This window comes from Camelus bactrianus, chromosome 23, assembly GCF_048773025.1.
Source record: "Camelus bactrianus isolate YW-2024 breed Bactrian camel chromosome 23, ASM4877302v1, whole genome shotgun sequence".
Classification (NCBI taxonomy): domain Eukaryota; kingdom Metazoa; phylum Chordata; class Mammalia; order Artiodactyla; family Camelidae; genus Camelus; species Camelus bactrianus.
The window spans coordinates 32902926-32918778 of NC_133561.1; the positions used below are offsets into that span (position 1 = coordinate 32902926).

The following is a 15853-nucleotide window of genomic DNA, read 5'->3' on the forward strand; positions in this document are numbered from 1 at the left end:
TATTCCTTGCCTTAACACCTAGTCTTCCGATTTATTGGCCTGCTGTGCAGTAAGGAGTTTGGACTCGGTAAAACCCCTACCTACCTAGCAAGCTGGGTCCTGGAACCAAGCACAGCTGTCCCACCCCCAGGGGCCTGCTGTGAGTCCTTGGTGGGCCCCCCAGGGTGGGGAGCAGCTTATCCAGGAGGGGTCGAGACTAGGCACCAACACTCAGGCAGTCTGCTCCCAGCTGGGGCTCTGACCATCTACCTCCTGCACATCCCCTCCCCCACTCCCAGGGCCCTGCAAGTGAGGCCGAGACCCTGCCTGCCTCAGTTTCCTAGTCTGAAAGGGGAACATGCTCTCCCTAAGGTAATTCTGGGCATTGGCGACAAGGCCTGCAAGCGCTTGGTCCCCGGAGCCACACAAAGCCCAGCTCGGTACAGGGGCAAAGGGCGTGCTGCGGGCAGGGGTTCTGCAGGGGCCTTGGTGGGAGGGCTCCCCTAGGTGAAATCCGAGCTGCGTGCCTTGAGGGGTTAGAGGGGCGTGGAGGCAGGGCTGGCGCCTCCTTCCACGTGCCCCTGGAATAAAGCGGTTTTTCCTCCGTCTCTGCCACTCCCCTCCCCGCTTCTCCCTCCAGATCTCTCCCTTCTCCCTTCAGCCCGCTGCTTCCATCTCTCTCCCAGGGCCAGCTGGGTCCCGCAGAGAGGGTCTGGGGACCCACAACTGGGGCAGAGTCTGCGGCTGGGACTGGCCTCCGAGCGGGGCTGGAGCCCAGGCCCCGGTCCTCTTTCCCTGCCCCGCGATCCCAGGACTGCCCTCCTCTCCCTTTTCCTCCTCAGTTTCTTTTGGATTAAAAGTGCGCGAGATCCCGCAGCAGTGTTGGGCACTGTTTCCCTGGGGTGAAGATGGCTTTTCCCCCGCCTGGTACATGAAATTTGGATTTGAGGATCTTTCAGGTTTGGTCTGGGCTCCAAGGAATCTATTCATGGTCCCTGTGGGAGCAATGGGCTCTGGGATGATGGTAGTGGATGGAGAGCAAGGGGTTGTGGGAAGTTATATTTGGGAGCTTCTAAGTTCTGCAGAAGCTTTTCTCTGGGTGGTAGGTTTGGTCCAGGGTAGGACTGTTCATGAGCCCAGGCTCCAAGCCCCTAATAGATGCACCATCGATCAAACGGATTGCATTCACACAACACAAATTATTAAGATTTCAGAGACAGCGAGGGCAAAGTATTAAACCCCAAATGCTGGGCCCTTCTGAGCAATGGGCTCTGTCTGACTGCGCTGGTCACATGCCCGTGAAGCTGGCCATGTTTCCACTCTGTCCATGCCCACCCCAAGCCCATCAGCTACCAAGGCTCTTCCCACAGCTCTGCCCCAGCTCTGGATGGTTGTGTCTGGTTAAGCAAAGGATCTCAAATCTGGGGGACAGCCCTGCCTTAAAATATGCCTTTCCTTTCTCAAGCCATGATGTGCAATGATCTAGGTGAGGGAGGAGGGAAAGATGGGATGAGGGACACAGTACTGGTACCCACCAGCAACCCCTTGGAACAGGAGGGCCCTGCCATGGCCCCATTTCTGCTTTTCCTGGACGAGCTTGAAACAGGTGCTAGGGCTGGCCAGGAGCATCCAGAAGCCCTGTGTGGGGAGAGCAGTCTTAGCATGGCTCCCTGGAGCTCATCCCCCCACCCAGAGACGTCCCCCAAGTCCTTACCTTCCCATCTGGGGCAGGGACAAAGCTCAGAAACTCATCCACGTGGCCCACAGTCAACCAGTCCACAAAGAGCTCCACAGGGGGCTGCACCTTCTTTGGGAAGTCCCCAACCACCTGGATGGCCCTGCGACCCCTTGACCTGGGGCCTCGGGTTAAAAAAAAAGTTGCTTAACTAAAAAAATCTGTGCAGAAGTGGAATGACAAGAGCCTAAGATTTCTGCAGTATCTGCCAAAAAACATGCATCGCTTTTGTAATCAGAAAAGATCATTATATATATATTGCTTTTAAATTACATTCGAGGTGAGTTCTCAACAAGGCAGACACAGGACAGACAGGTCAGTCACACCAGGCCAGTGATGCCCCCAGGTCTCGCCATCCAGGCAAGTCCTCAGAACTACCCTCAGACCCCATCCTCACACTCTCCAAGACGCTTTTCACTCCGTATTCGGTCAATGGCTGGGCAGTTCTTCCTTGAGTTTAGCTCACATCTCTGGCTGCAGCTTCACCTTCCTGCACCTCAGTGGGGAGAGAGGGCGACCTTGTCTCACAGCCCTGGCATTTTATGTTCATGAATTTAAACCCCATTCTTTCACCCTCTGAAAAGGTATCTGAAGGCATGACCCTTATGTCCCCTGTCTGTGAGATCACGTGTTTGTGGCCAGTTAGCCCCCTCCAAAACTTCCTGATTCACCTGTTATTTGATCACAAGTGTGTTTTAATTGCTTTGCTGAATTTGATTGACTCTATGTTCCGGTCTGTTCCATGGCAAATAATCATTAACGTATAACTCCTTTCCTTCCCCGTCAGTACCCCTGTGCCTCATGTTGAACGAGACATCGTCTGTGACTTACTCTCTTTGTGTTCCTGCCATTTCACTTTTCATGTCTTCCGCCTCCCTTCTGCTCTCAGGAAAAGAGCTGATGTTAGTCATTCACATCATAGTGTGAACAAGCATTGATTTGAATGCAGTTTCTCCCAGGACTGCTGAGACTTAAAAGCTTTTTCTTCTGTAACTATTTATCAATAGTAACATCTATTTATTTTCTGAATCGAAAGACCTACAGCTAGTCATAACTTTGCATCCTTTATGACCTTTATCAGGTCACTTACTGTCTCTGGGCCCACCTGTAAAATGAAAGGATTGGAATGAGTGATGTCTCAGGTCTGTGCTCACTCTGGTCTTCTCAGACTCCCGAAGGTAAGTGTGGACAGTGTCTGGAGAACAGCCCACTGCTCCCGTCACCACCACATCCAGGACTACAGCTTCGCCACCCCTTTCTGGTTCTCTTCCAGCAGTAGAGTGGCCCCTCCCCCGGCCACCATCAACCTCCACCCCAGGAACACCTCTCCTTGCTCCTCTCTCACCCAGGCAGGTTGCCCCCATGAGGGTCCTCCCCAGGGGGTACTCCTTCCCGTTGGCCACCTCCGGGGGACTGACCTCCAGGTTCCCAAAGAGAGTCCAGGCAACTAACTCACAGAGTTGTCCCGTGGCTCCAGAGTAATGTAGCCGAAATCTGGACCCAGGTAGGGGAAACCGAGTCAGGCTGAGGGGTGGGGAGGGCTCACCAGGGAGAGCTTGAACAAACTTGCTGGGCTCTGATCTTCTTAAAGATGGGGTGGGAGTGGCCACCCATTCTTCAGACAGAAACACTGAGTCAGAGATGGGGCTCTGACCTAGCTGATATTTCACGCATGCTCAGAGATGCACGCTTGCCAAAGTTGGGAAATACACAGCCCGCATGTGGTTCCCCATTGTCACCGGGAAACAGCTGAGGGGGCCCTGGCTGCTCCTACATGCCCATTAGACACGGAGCCCAGGGCCACGCCCCCCCCCTTACCCTCTGCACGGCCTTCCTGCCAAGTCCAGCCCAAGTACAGGTATCTGGCCACTCGCAGTGGCCGGTTCTCGAGGACCAACAGGCTGCTGATGGCCCTTACAGCCTCAGTTTTTCAACTCTGGAAAAGGAGACAACTCCCCAAGGCCATGTCTTAGCAGGAATTTACACAATATTGAAAGCCAGAGCCGGGGGAGACCGCCTCCCACTCCGTGACCCACTGAGGGCTTCGAGAGGCTGTCCGCTCTCTGCAGCAGCAAGGGCATCTCCCTCTTTCCTCAAGGTGGGGGGGAGTCAGTTAAGTCACCCTCTTTTTTTTATTACCGATAATAACAACAGCGAACTATGCTATATGCTTCTTCTGTGTGGGCATGGAGAAGCCTCACAAACACCCGGGAGGCCAGGCTAACGTGTCATTATGACTGATGAGAAAGGAAACTGAGGCTCAGAGAGGGGAAGTTACTCGTGCAAGATCACACAGCATGTGAGTGACAGAGCCACACTGTTCCGACTCCAAAGCCTCGGTTGTAAACAGCTATACTGTCCCGCCTTCCCAGCTAAGGCTGCCAGATTTAGTAAACAAAGATACAGGAGATGCCCAGTTCAATTTGAATTTCAGATAAACAACAAGTATATTTTTAGCATAAGTACATCCCATTCAATGTATGGGACATACTTTTCCTAAAAAGTTACTCATTGCTTAGCTGAAATTCAAATTGAACTGGCCATCTCCTGTATTTTACCTGACAACTCTACTCCTGTCCCTAAAGAAAACAGTTCCCAGACTGGCCATCATGGTAATGTCCCTCAGCCCTCAGGGCTAGGCTGTGGCCAGGACCACTCACCAGGATTCTTTTGCAAGGGAAACCCTGCAGTTTCCCATTCCTGGGGGAGTCAGAGACCACAGGGATAGTCTTATGTGGTGCCTGAATGTAACCCAGATCCATCTCATCCTGCAAACACAAGGGACACTCAGATGTGGACAGTCGACTGCTTTCCCCCTTGCCTGGCACTCAGCAATTTGAGGGAGACTGTTCTTGGGAGTCCCCTGCCTCAGGCCTGCTCTGCCCTTGCAGGGTGAGGACAGCAGGGGCCATGATACCTGCTGGTTGGAGGAGGGGCTGGGGGCTCAGAGAGGGGGCCCACTTGCCCAGGGTCACACAGCAAGACAGATCAGGAATGAGTAAGAACTTGGCCTTGGGGCTGTCCCTGTGCTAGGACCAGGACAGGGTGAATACAGTGTGGTTCAAGAGTTCAGTGTGCCCTGAGTTGCACAAACAGGCTTCTGTGCACCAGTCAGCACATCTGGCCTCCCCACGAGGTCATGAGGGATTGACAACTGGACAGGACTGAAGGACCTGAGGAGGTACAGATCTGCCTCCTTTTTAAACATGTAAACACACCCAAGTCAATCCTGAGCCCTCAGGTTCTGGAGGCAAAGATGACCCAGCGCTGATGAACTTGGTTGCCAACAAGAAGCTCACTATTTTGCACCTGTTCCTGCTCCTTTACCAATATTAATTCCATTAGTTCTCATGACACACCCCTGTGGAGGCACCGTGACTACCTGTATTGCAGATGAAGACAGTGAGGAACAGAGAGGTCTAGTTATTTGTCCAAGGGCACACAGCTGACCAGTGGCATAGTCAGGCTCTACACCCAGCTGGTCTGGCTCCGGAGTCCTGCCCTGAACCACCTCATCGGATGAACCTGCAGCTGAAACAGCTTCTTAGCTTGGCGTTGGAGTTCTCCCACCTCAGCTCTCGCCCTTCACAGAAACCTGGCCCCAGCCAAAGAGAACACATCCTTTGCCTGCCTCCCACCTCCAGGCTTTTGCATGCACTGATCCTCTGCCAGGACCACCATGCATGGAGTCCCAGCCCGGCCCTTATCAACTCTGTAGCCCCAGACATTTGCCCCACTGAGAACAACTTCTGTACAGGGGTATTAAGGTGGGGGGGGTTGTCAGGAAGTTGAAACGATGCTACACATGGCCTGTAGCAAGTGCTCGATAAGTGACACAAGTCATTATCCATTCACCAAATTCGGTCCAGCTCAAATGACCCTCCAGGCAGTCTTCCCTGATTCCCCCAGACAGAGGTGAAGCCACCCTCCTCCAAACCCTGCTGGCACTTTGCCGGAACCCTGCTACCTCTTAGGTAGTTGGAGCAGGGGCTCTTACCATCATTCACTATGTGAATGGGCTCCTGAGCCTCAGCACAATTGGCATCTGGGGCCAGAAGGCTCTGTGTTGTGGGGGCTGACCCGTGCATTGCAGGGTGTTTAGCAGCATCCCTGCCTCCACCCACCAGAAGCCAGTGGCAACACCACCCAGTGGAACAACGAGACGTGTCTCCAGATATGGCCAAATGTCCCCTGGGGGACAAAATCACCTTCCGTTGAGAACCACCAGTCCAGGCTGTTGAGGGCAGGAAGCATGTATCCCCGCCCACCTCTGCCATCCCCTTCAGGCCCCGCCCAGGGCCTAGCCCAGACCCCATGTGTGAATGGATGCTGAATCCACTGGCAGTGTGCCTGCCTCTCCAGATGGCTGTGGAGAGACGGGGAGGGCTCTAGTCTAGAGTTAGAAAGAGCAGGGCCCTGGGGAGGGTGATCACAGCCCCAGTCCTCCTGGATATTCCCAGCAGCACCCGCGTTGGGATAGGCCAGCCTCTCTGCCCAGGACAGTGTCCCACGAGGTGCTGCCTGGTGGCCGCGGGACCTGGATTCAGTGGTCATTGTGGTTGTCAGCCTGCGGGCAGGTGATCAGCTTGCAGCCGGCCCTCCTGGCCAGCTCTGCCACTGCGTCCACAAAACTTGTTCTTCACCCTGCAGACAAGGCTGGGATGAGTGGCTCAGGACAGAGCCAGGCATGGGGACCAGAGTGGCCACCAGGGTCAGAAGGACACCCAGTGCCCCCCAGACTCACTGGCACATGTACACCTCCAGGGGTGGCAGGGTGCTGGGTGTCGTGATCCAGGGTGCCACTCGGAACACCACAGTGTCGGTGAAGACGGAGACTCGGGGAAGTCCTGCAGTCCTGCAGGGGGAGACCCGGGGAAAGAACACCGGCCTCGGGGTGCGGAGCCCGGGGGCGGCAAGGCCCACCGTGGTCTTGAGCAAGCTGTTTGCTCCTTAGTTTTTTGGGCTTTTTAAATTATTTTTTTAATGGAGGTCCTGGAGATTGAACCCAGGACCTCCTGCGTGCTAAGCATGCGCTCTCCTGCTAAGCTGCACACGCCCGCCCTGCTCTAAGTTTCTAGAGAGGCGCCAGCCAGGTGGTCGGGAAGTCTGGGACCTTCCACGCCAGTGGTGCCCATCTCCCCCAGGAATGGAGGCCTCTCTTCTCCCTCTCCGTCCTGGCCAGCCCTCCGCGTTGGAGAAGCCCAGCAGGGTGGCGTGGGAGGAGATGAGCCCCAAGAAGCCGGCGCTGGGGAAGGAGAGCCCTCCATGAAGACATGCTCCTTGTCCCTGTGGAAGTGGGGCGCCTCGTGCGACAGCTTGTCCTGACTGGAGGCCTTGCACGAGTCCTCTCTAGCGGGCCCGGGGCTAGAGGGCCCGGACGCAGGAAGGTCTGTGCAACCTCTCTAAAGGATAAAGCCGGACAACAACCCCCGCCTCCCACCTCCCACCGGCAAAGGAGAGAAAGATGCTTAATTCCCAGCGTGAGCAGGGCAGCGGCGGGGGCAGGGCAGGGGGCATTCCTTTCTAAGACTGGCGTTCAGATCTTTTGGAGGGCAATTTGGTGACAACCAACAAAGTAATTTTACCCCTAGCCAGCAAGTCCACGTCTAGGTATCTTTCCTACAAAATACGTGTACAAGAATGTTCAGCGGTTACTTATTCACTCATGGAACAAATACTCACTGAGCACCTACTATGCACCTAAGAGGCGTGGTTCTGGGCTCAGGACAGAGCCGTGAGCAAGGCCCCTGCCCTCCAGGCACCTATACTGTTGTAAAGTCTTGAAATTACATGACTAAAATCTTGTTAACAGAAGCAGAGCAGAATTAATGTCACTTATTTAAGAGAAGCTTCTTGTCCACCCCTTCCACTCTTTCCCCCTCCCTGTGACCTGAGACAGGGACGTGGAAGTGATCATCTCTGACTTTACTGTGGTCAGTACTATCAGCTTGTTGATGTAAAGACTCTGTGAAAGACAGCATGGGGCACGGTGACGCTGCCAGCCTGAACAGGTCCCCTGTAGAATGCTGTACGTGTTACCGGAGTCTCACTGCTACAGTGCCTTATTATAGATACCGTAACAGATATAAGCAGTTAGCCTGTGGATTTTTAGTCCTTCCTTTCTGGTTTTTCCATATAGTCACATTTTAATATTAAATTTTAAATGATCATACGTAAAAATAGGCATTTAGGTGTACAGTTCTAGGAAAGTTAGCACACACGCCGGCTCATGCAACCGCCACCACAAGCAGCATATAGAATAGCCCCTTCATCCTTCAAAAGCGTCTTTGTTCGATCCCTTTTATCGTCACACACACACCCGCTTCCCAGCCTCTGGCAGCTTCTCACCTGTTCTCCATCACAAGGCTTGCTTTTTTGCGCTTTACGTAGAAATGGAATCATATAGTATCTAACATTTTGAGACTGACTTCTTTCATTCAGCATAATGCCTTTGAGATTCACCTAAGTTTCTGCATGTAAAACAAGGTTAGTCCTTTTTTCACTGAATAATATTCTATTTTCTAGATTATCAGTTTGTTTATCCACTCACCTACCAAAAGTCATTTGGATTTTTTCCAGATTTTGGCAGTTATGAATAGGCTTGCTAGAAACATTCATGTGCAGGCTTTTGTGTGAACATGGGCCTTAACTTCTTCTAAGTAAATATCCAGGAGTCTGATTTCTGGATAATATGGTAAGGTTCTGTTTAAGTTTATAAGAGATTGCTAAATTGATGCCAAACTGTACCATGTCTAGCAATGTATGAGAGTTCTAGTTGCTCTGCATCCTTGTCAACACTTGGTATTGTCAGTATTTTAAAATTTAGCCAGTCTAACAGCTGCATAATTGTACCGCATTGTGACTTTAATTTATTTTTCTTTCATGGTATCTTTTGGACATCTTTCCATGTGCTTATCCACCATCTGTATATTCTTTTTATTGAAGTGTCTAATTTCTTTGCCTATTTTAGAAGCTGGGTTGTCTTGAGAGTTCTTCAAAGGACTTTTTTCAAGTCATTGTCAGATATGCGATTTCCAAATATTTTCTCCCTGTTCATAGCTTGTCTTTTCATTCTTTTAACAATGTCTTTTGCAGAGCAAAATTTTTCATTTTAATGAAGAGCAATTTATCAATTTTTGTTTTATGGGTTGTGCTTCTGGTGTACTATTTAAGAATGCTTTGTCTAACTCCAAGTTACAAAGGCTTTCTCCTATGTTTTCTTCCAAATATTTTATCATTTCACGTTTTATATTTGTACGTGGCACTTTTGAGTTAATTTTTATATAAGGTGTGAGGTTTTGATTGAGGATCTTTTTTTTTCCACACTGATTTTCAATTGTTCTAATACCTTTGTTAACAGGACTATCTTTTCCCCCATTGAAATTGCTTTTGTGTCTTTGTCAGAAATCAGTTGGCCACATTTGTGTGAGACTATTTCTGGACCTTCTCTTCTGTCTCATTGATCTGTGTGCCTGTACCTTTGCTAATACCACACCACCATGGTTACCGTAACTCTATAGCAAGGCTTATCATTGGGGCAATGGGTAATTTAATTATAAACTTGGCTAGGCTGTAGTCTCCAGGTATTTAATAAAAAACTAATGTTTGAAAGAAGAAAGGGAAACTACTTCAGATGAGCTTGCAAACTCAAACTGCAGAGAATGTGATCAAAGTAGCCAACCAGCTCAACAGATAGAAGAATTCACTCCTGAGAAAAGGGAAATAATTGAAAATTTTAAAAAAGGCTTTAAATGAGTATATTTAAGATCCCTAAAGAGGTAAATAAAGGAATACTGTGCTAAAGCAGTAATAAGAAGTTACGAAACAAAAGAGGCAGATATTAACTAAGATCAAGTAGCTATGAATAAGAACTAATTATAAATCTAAAACTGAAAATATATTAACTGAAATATATAAAAATAAAAAGCAATAGACAATTATTTCTCGGTGGGGTTACCTCTGATAACCTCCCATGGTCCAGCTGCTGAGGCAAGGCCTGTGCTTCTGGCCTTGAGCACAAGGGTATTGCAGAAGCAGGCTCAGAGATCATTCTGCGGTTCTACGCTGTTTTAATAGGGTTTTGTTAAGCTGAGCTATGGTAAGTTAGGTCAAGACTGGAGCAAAGGAGTGAGACAGTCCCTGCTACAGCCAAAGACCAGATAAACCCTTTCACTTTCTTGTCCATCGGCCTTTGGGTTCATTAGGCAAAAAATCAGTGCCAAAATGCTGTTCTTATCCAGTATTCTCTGGAAATTATTGGACATCCTTGATTATGCAGAAGCTGGCTGCTCCACAATCACGGATAGCTTGTCCAGCTTTATACAGACATCGTAGGAGGATATGATGTTACTCGGGAACTCTCCCTTCGGGCTCTCACATTTAAATTGCTCAAGGTTATCTCAGAGTTGCTGTGAACCAGAGCAAGGAGTCATGAGAGGTCAAGCGGGGATATGAGTCAAAATGTCATCTAGACAGGTGACAACTATTCTTTCTAGGCCATGAGAACCCCCTTCATTAGCCCTGGGAAGAATATAAGTTCGTCAGTCCTTTCTGGCCGGTGCCAAAAGATGGACATTCATTTAAATCTCAGGACTATGGAGATGGCCCAGACTGTTGGTGATCCATTTAAGTTGTTGGCCATCCTCTTGAGTGAGCCTGCTGGAGCTGAAGCAGTCTTAAAAACTGGGTCTATTTTTCTTGTTCAGAAAGTGTGCTGCCCTCCCCGCCCCAGGGGGAGTCAGTGGCTTGCTGAACCCACACTGCAAGCTGGTGCAAGTAGGTTTCAGGCTTAGAGAGCAAAGAGATTAGTTAGGATTCTTTAGTTACAAATAGAAAGAAGGAACGCAAAGCAGCTTAAGACCTCAGGGGTGTTTCATGAAAATTAGAAAAGGAGTGTGCCTGGATTTCAAGAGGAATTGTGATAGGGACATAGCAAACCTAGCCTTAGCAATCTAGGAAATACTGTCCCTGTCTCATGTGCTGAGTTTTTTGGAGAGTTTGCTTCATTGTTTCTTGCCAGACAAGCTTTCTTCAATGCTGTACAGAATTTACCCACTTGACAGGAGAGCAATCCCTCAGAACCAGGTGCATCCAAAAATACTTAAGATGTCAGAGTCAGTTTCTTTTACTTCAAGTCAAAAAAAAAATTTCCTGGTATAAAATTTACTTACCTAGGATTCTGATAACAAGGCAGGAAGTGGAGGTTGTTTTTGACTAGCAGAGAATGTTAAGTTGACCTTAAGTTTTGGGTCTTTTAGACAATAAGGTGGTTGTGGGTTTTGAGATAGAAGAGACCGAGGGTCAAGGGGGAAATGTGGCCAGCAATTCAAAGTGCTCCTGCTTGCACAGCTGGAGTTACCTAGGCTTCCCATATGAAAGTTAGGCCCAGACTTGGTCCCCAAAGCCACATCATGTAGCTCAGTTTATCTTAGCATGACTGAGAGGCAGGGCTTGCCAGTCTGAGCTCTGCAGGGTTTTATCGTTTCTGCTTCCCATGTAACTATGCCAGGGGCTGATCTGAACCTGTGGTTCTCAACTGCTTTGGCTTGGTTCTAGTGCAAGCTTTCTTGAAAATGGGCCCATAAGGACAGTTCATTCTACTCTATCATTCAAAGAAAGAAACAATTAGTTGGCTTAATAGATAATCAGCCAACCCTCCTCTGTTCCCAATCTATGAATGTTGCTTTTAGCCATTTTTTATGGGTAAAGCCAGCAAATACTAGACAGTATGGTTATTTGGTTCCACTTCTGACAAGTACAAGACAAACAAAAATGACCTGTTAAGATACTTTCGCAAGTCAGTAACAGCGCTGCATCCATATCAGCACGTAGGAAGGAGAACTGTCAAGTTGGAGTCTAGTGGAAATACTTCCCGTGGAGCAGCAGCAGTGAGGCACTGGGGAGGCAGCAGCGGTAGGGCAAGGGGCCCTCAGGAATTTTTAAGCATAATTCCTGGAGCTCTGAGCTAATTATGGTAAGCTGCAAGTGGAGTGTTTACAGCTAGCACGGCAGCTTTTTATTTTTTGCCCCTCACAGGGCTCCTATGTCACCCAGAAGACAGACATGGACCAGGAATTCCCTAACAGAAGACAGAGCACAAAGATGTTTAGGGTGAGACTTGAATATGGCTCTCAGAGTTGACTGGGCCACGAAGCACGTGTAAGCTTATGAGGCTGAGGAGAGTTGTGTCCACCCCACCTTCCAACGTGTTCTAGACTGCCCTTTGGACATGATGCTTGATTAAATCTCTTCAATTAACATCGTTCCTTCTTAGCATTTCACACTAAACCATGGCCATGCCCCTTAAAAATCAGCAATCTGATTCTCAAACTTTGTAGGACTAATAACAATTTACAGAAGCAAAATCAGGCACTGGCTTGGATGGGCACCCATCTTAAACAGAGCAGATTATGAGAACACAGCTTAGAGGAAAAGAACAAAGAGCTTCTTCACTGTGAGAGTGGCCAGAGAGACAGCAAAACACTTAGGAAGTGAGGCATCATGGAGAAGATGGTCTCAGGGAGGATCTCCATAGAAATTCAGTAAGAAAGGGAACTCAGAAAATGCAATGAGGAGGTCACTGGCAACCCCAGAAAGTAGCATTTCAATAAATAGGTACGTTTTGAAGCCAGAGTTTAGGGAGACACAAGAAATGAGGAGTGCTGAAGAAACAGAAACCATAGGTAAAAACTACACTTGCTAGTCACGAAGGGTAGACGGAGAGAGGTGTCTGGCATGGATGTTTTCAAGACAGGATAGGCTTGTGATTGGAAACTAGAGAAAGGAGCTTATAGATAGAAAAAAATAGTCATTTCTGTCATTCCTGAGTGTTTAGTTTTGCAGAGTTAATTTTCAAGTTTATTAATCCCCAACACCTTGATCCTGTAATGAAGCCATACTGCCCCCATGTGGTGCTGTAGCCAGCCCAGGAACTTCATCCTAAACTAGGAGTCAGCAAGCTAACTGGAAATACTTAAAATACTTTAGACTTTCAGAGTCTTCGTCATAACTATTCAACTACTCTTGTAAAGTGAAAGCAACTGCAGATAATACATATATAAGTGTGGCTGTGTTTCACTAAAAGTTTATTTTCAAAACCAAGCAAGGGGCCAGATTTGTCCTTCAGTCCCCCTAACTTGGTTCCTGACCTAAACCTTTGGTGTTCAGTATTTGGGCTGAACGTTAAAGTTATCTGGGGATCTGGGGTCCGACCTCAGACCTATTGAATGAGAAATTTTGGATGTGGAGCTAGGTTAATGGTGCTTTATAAAATCCTACCAGGGAATCTATTGTGTAGCCAAAGTTGAGAATTACTGACTCAGATCAATAGGTTTCTAGCTATAAGCGCAGTAAGTAAGAATCGTCAATGCTTATTGAGCGCTTATTGCATACCAGGTGCTGAGCTAAGAGCTTTCCATAGATTATCTCATTTAATCCTCACAACTCTGAATTGGGTACCATTATTATGTCCATTTTATAGATAAGGCAACTGAATTTTGGTGAGATTAAGTAATCTGATTAAGGTTGAGGAAGATAAGAATATGCCACCCCCAGATATGCCACTTTGGCATGAAGATTATTTTAAGCTGAAGATATTTGATATTCAACAGATGCAGGAAAAAAAGCCTTCTTGGAGCTTCCTTTATTTAGCCAAAAGCAGCAAATTCTGGGACATAAAGCTACGGTAAATTCTTCTTCAGGGTAGATCTATTCCCGGAAGGGAGAATGCAAATAAAACGTGTCCCTAATCCCTTATGTAGGGGAGTTTTATGGGCCCTGAAGGAGACAGATCACTTATACCAAGGTGAAAAACATTGTCACAAATTTTCTTATCACCGGTTTGTTTTCCTGAAAGCCCATTTATCTTTCCAAAAAGTAATTTGATTTCCTGTAAATGTATTTCTTTTCCCCCTCTTTACCTATTCAGATGGTATATAAACCCCAAATTCTAATCACCTCGTTGATTATTCGTCACTGAGGTCTCCCATGCGTATGTATGCTGCACTTGTAAATCACTGTTTTTTCTTTCCCTCTTGCTAACCTATCTTTTGTCAGTTTAATTTGCAGGGTTCCTAAGACATAGAACCTAAATGGGTAGAGAACAAGTTTTTTCCTTATCTACCAGGTCATGTGGCTATTAAGAGGAGAAACAGAGGTTCAAGCCCAGATAAATGCTTCTGGAATCTGAGCTCCCATTACTAGGCTGCCCTATTTATTATTATTTTTTAACTGAAAAGCACTTGGCTTCCATCTGAACTTAACTAGATAAAATTATTTTACCATATTTAATTTAATTTATTTTTATTTTTTTAAATGTTTTCCATTCCTTTACTGTTATCTTCCCCACTACCACCACCAAAACCAGGTAGGGCCTCTGTTCCCTCTCCCCAAAAGGTGCTACCTCCTTCCCAGGCAGTTGACGGAGGACAGGACTTCAGGCCAGAGCTGCCATTAGGCTTTCCCTCCCCAAGCCCGGAGCTAGGGAGGGGAGGTGACTGATGGTGACGGATGGATGGATGGATGGGCAGAGGGCCAGAGATGGTGGGACCAGGAAGGGGACAGGAAGGGCTACTCCAACAGAGCCCTGCTCCCAGCCGTGCCTCGGGGTAGGTGAGGCAAGTCTGACTACCAGGGCCAGGGTGACACCCAGCTGGGCCACAGCTCCTCTGGGGCAGCCCAGTAACCATGTGGGCTCTTGGCTTGACTGATGCTGCTATAGCTACACACACCTCTTGGTCCTCTTGTCCTTGGTTTCCCCTCAACAAGCCAGATGGTGGCAGGAGAGGGTGGGAGAGGAAAGCAGCCCCTGCCCTGGGAGGCTCGCAGTCTGCGCCAGGAGAGCGGCCAGCCTGGGCTGGGGGCAGCCAGGTCTTGGGATGGCTACCCCACACATCACAGATGATTTTACTGGGTGGCGCCCCTGGAAGAGGGCATCTAGATCCCAGAGCAGCCCTGGGGGGCTGTGGATTTCAGGGGGCACTTCTAGTTGGCTGGGCTGGTTGAGGGTGGGCACAGGGTGGGGGGCAGGAGGTGGGTGGTAGTGGGGCCAAGGGCATTACCACATTGGGAGTGTAGATGGGCAAGTAGGAAGCTGGCAGCTGTCCCCAAAGTGAGGGCCTTGTGACCTCCACCAGACAGCCCTCCCGGGTCTGAGGTGCCCTGCAGTAAGTGAAGGGGCCAGGTTCTGGAATCAGAGGAGAGGGGCGAGGGCCTACTGGTTCCATCCTGGGAAGTCTCCCCCTCCACTCTCATGGGCCCTGGGAGGGGCCACAGGGGCCACAGAGGCCTCTCAGAGGGCAGGAGTACCTCCCCCCATCCCACTGCGCACTAAGCCTGACCAACTTAGACTGCTCCGTGGCGCCCTCTCCCCCGAGCCCCCTAACAGAGACTGCATGCTGAAGCTCTCGCTGGGCGGCGGCTGGGGACTGGGTGGCCGGTAGGGCCAGCCGGGCAGCATGTCGGGGCCTGGGTCCTTTGCTCTGCCGGCGCCGGCACAGGGCCGGGTCGTGCAGCCGCGGCGCCTCGGCCGGGGTCAGGCTCACGTTGACCGCCCAGGAGTTGCCCTTGGCCTGGGCTTGGCAGGATCCTCGGGCACCTTACGGAAGTGCCTGTTGGAAGGGAGGTCGTGGCGAATGGAGTCCCTCTAGCCCTCGTATTCCTCCCTGGGCCTGCAGGAAGGTGTGGCCTGGGTCACCAGGGCGATCATGGCCAAGTAGGTGTACGCGGACTTGTCAGGCGGCAGGGATCTCTTCTTCCTCCTCTTGGGGGGCTGGGAGGGTGACTCCCTCCCGGGGAGCCCCAGGCGTGGGTTGCTGCAGGGCCCCATGCAGGGGAAGCAGGCACTGTGGGCAGGGGCCTGGCCCGGTGGTGGGCGCAGGGCAGTGGGGCAGTGTGGCCAGGCTGAGCCGGACCCGAGGCCCTTCCATATTTTAAATAGGATATATAAAGTCACAGTTTTCTCCAGATTTAATTAATATAATTTTTCTTATATAAATACCACTTAATCTTATTTTGAAACAGATTCTTCTCAGACCTTGCCCACAGCTTTGGCACATCGCAGACATTCACCCTTTAAGTACCCTTCCACTTTGATTTCTGTCGTGTAATTTTCTCCATCTTAGCCACCGTTTGACTCCACAT

The 15853-nt window shown here is 49.4% G+C and overlaps 1 pseudogene; it reads right to left on the reverse strand.

Annotated features, from left to right (window-relative positions):
* Positions 1-1461: 1461 nt before the first annotated feature.
* LOC105062343 (forkhead box protein H1-like) lies at positions 1462-15539 on the reverse strand (annotated as a pseudogene).
* Between the last annotated feature and the right edge of the window lie 314 nt (positions 15540-15853).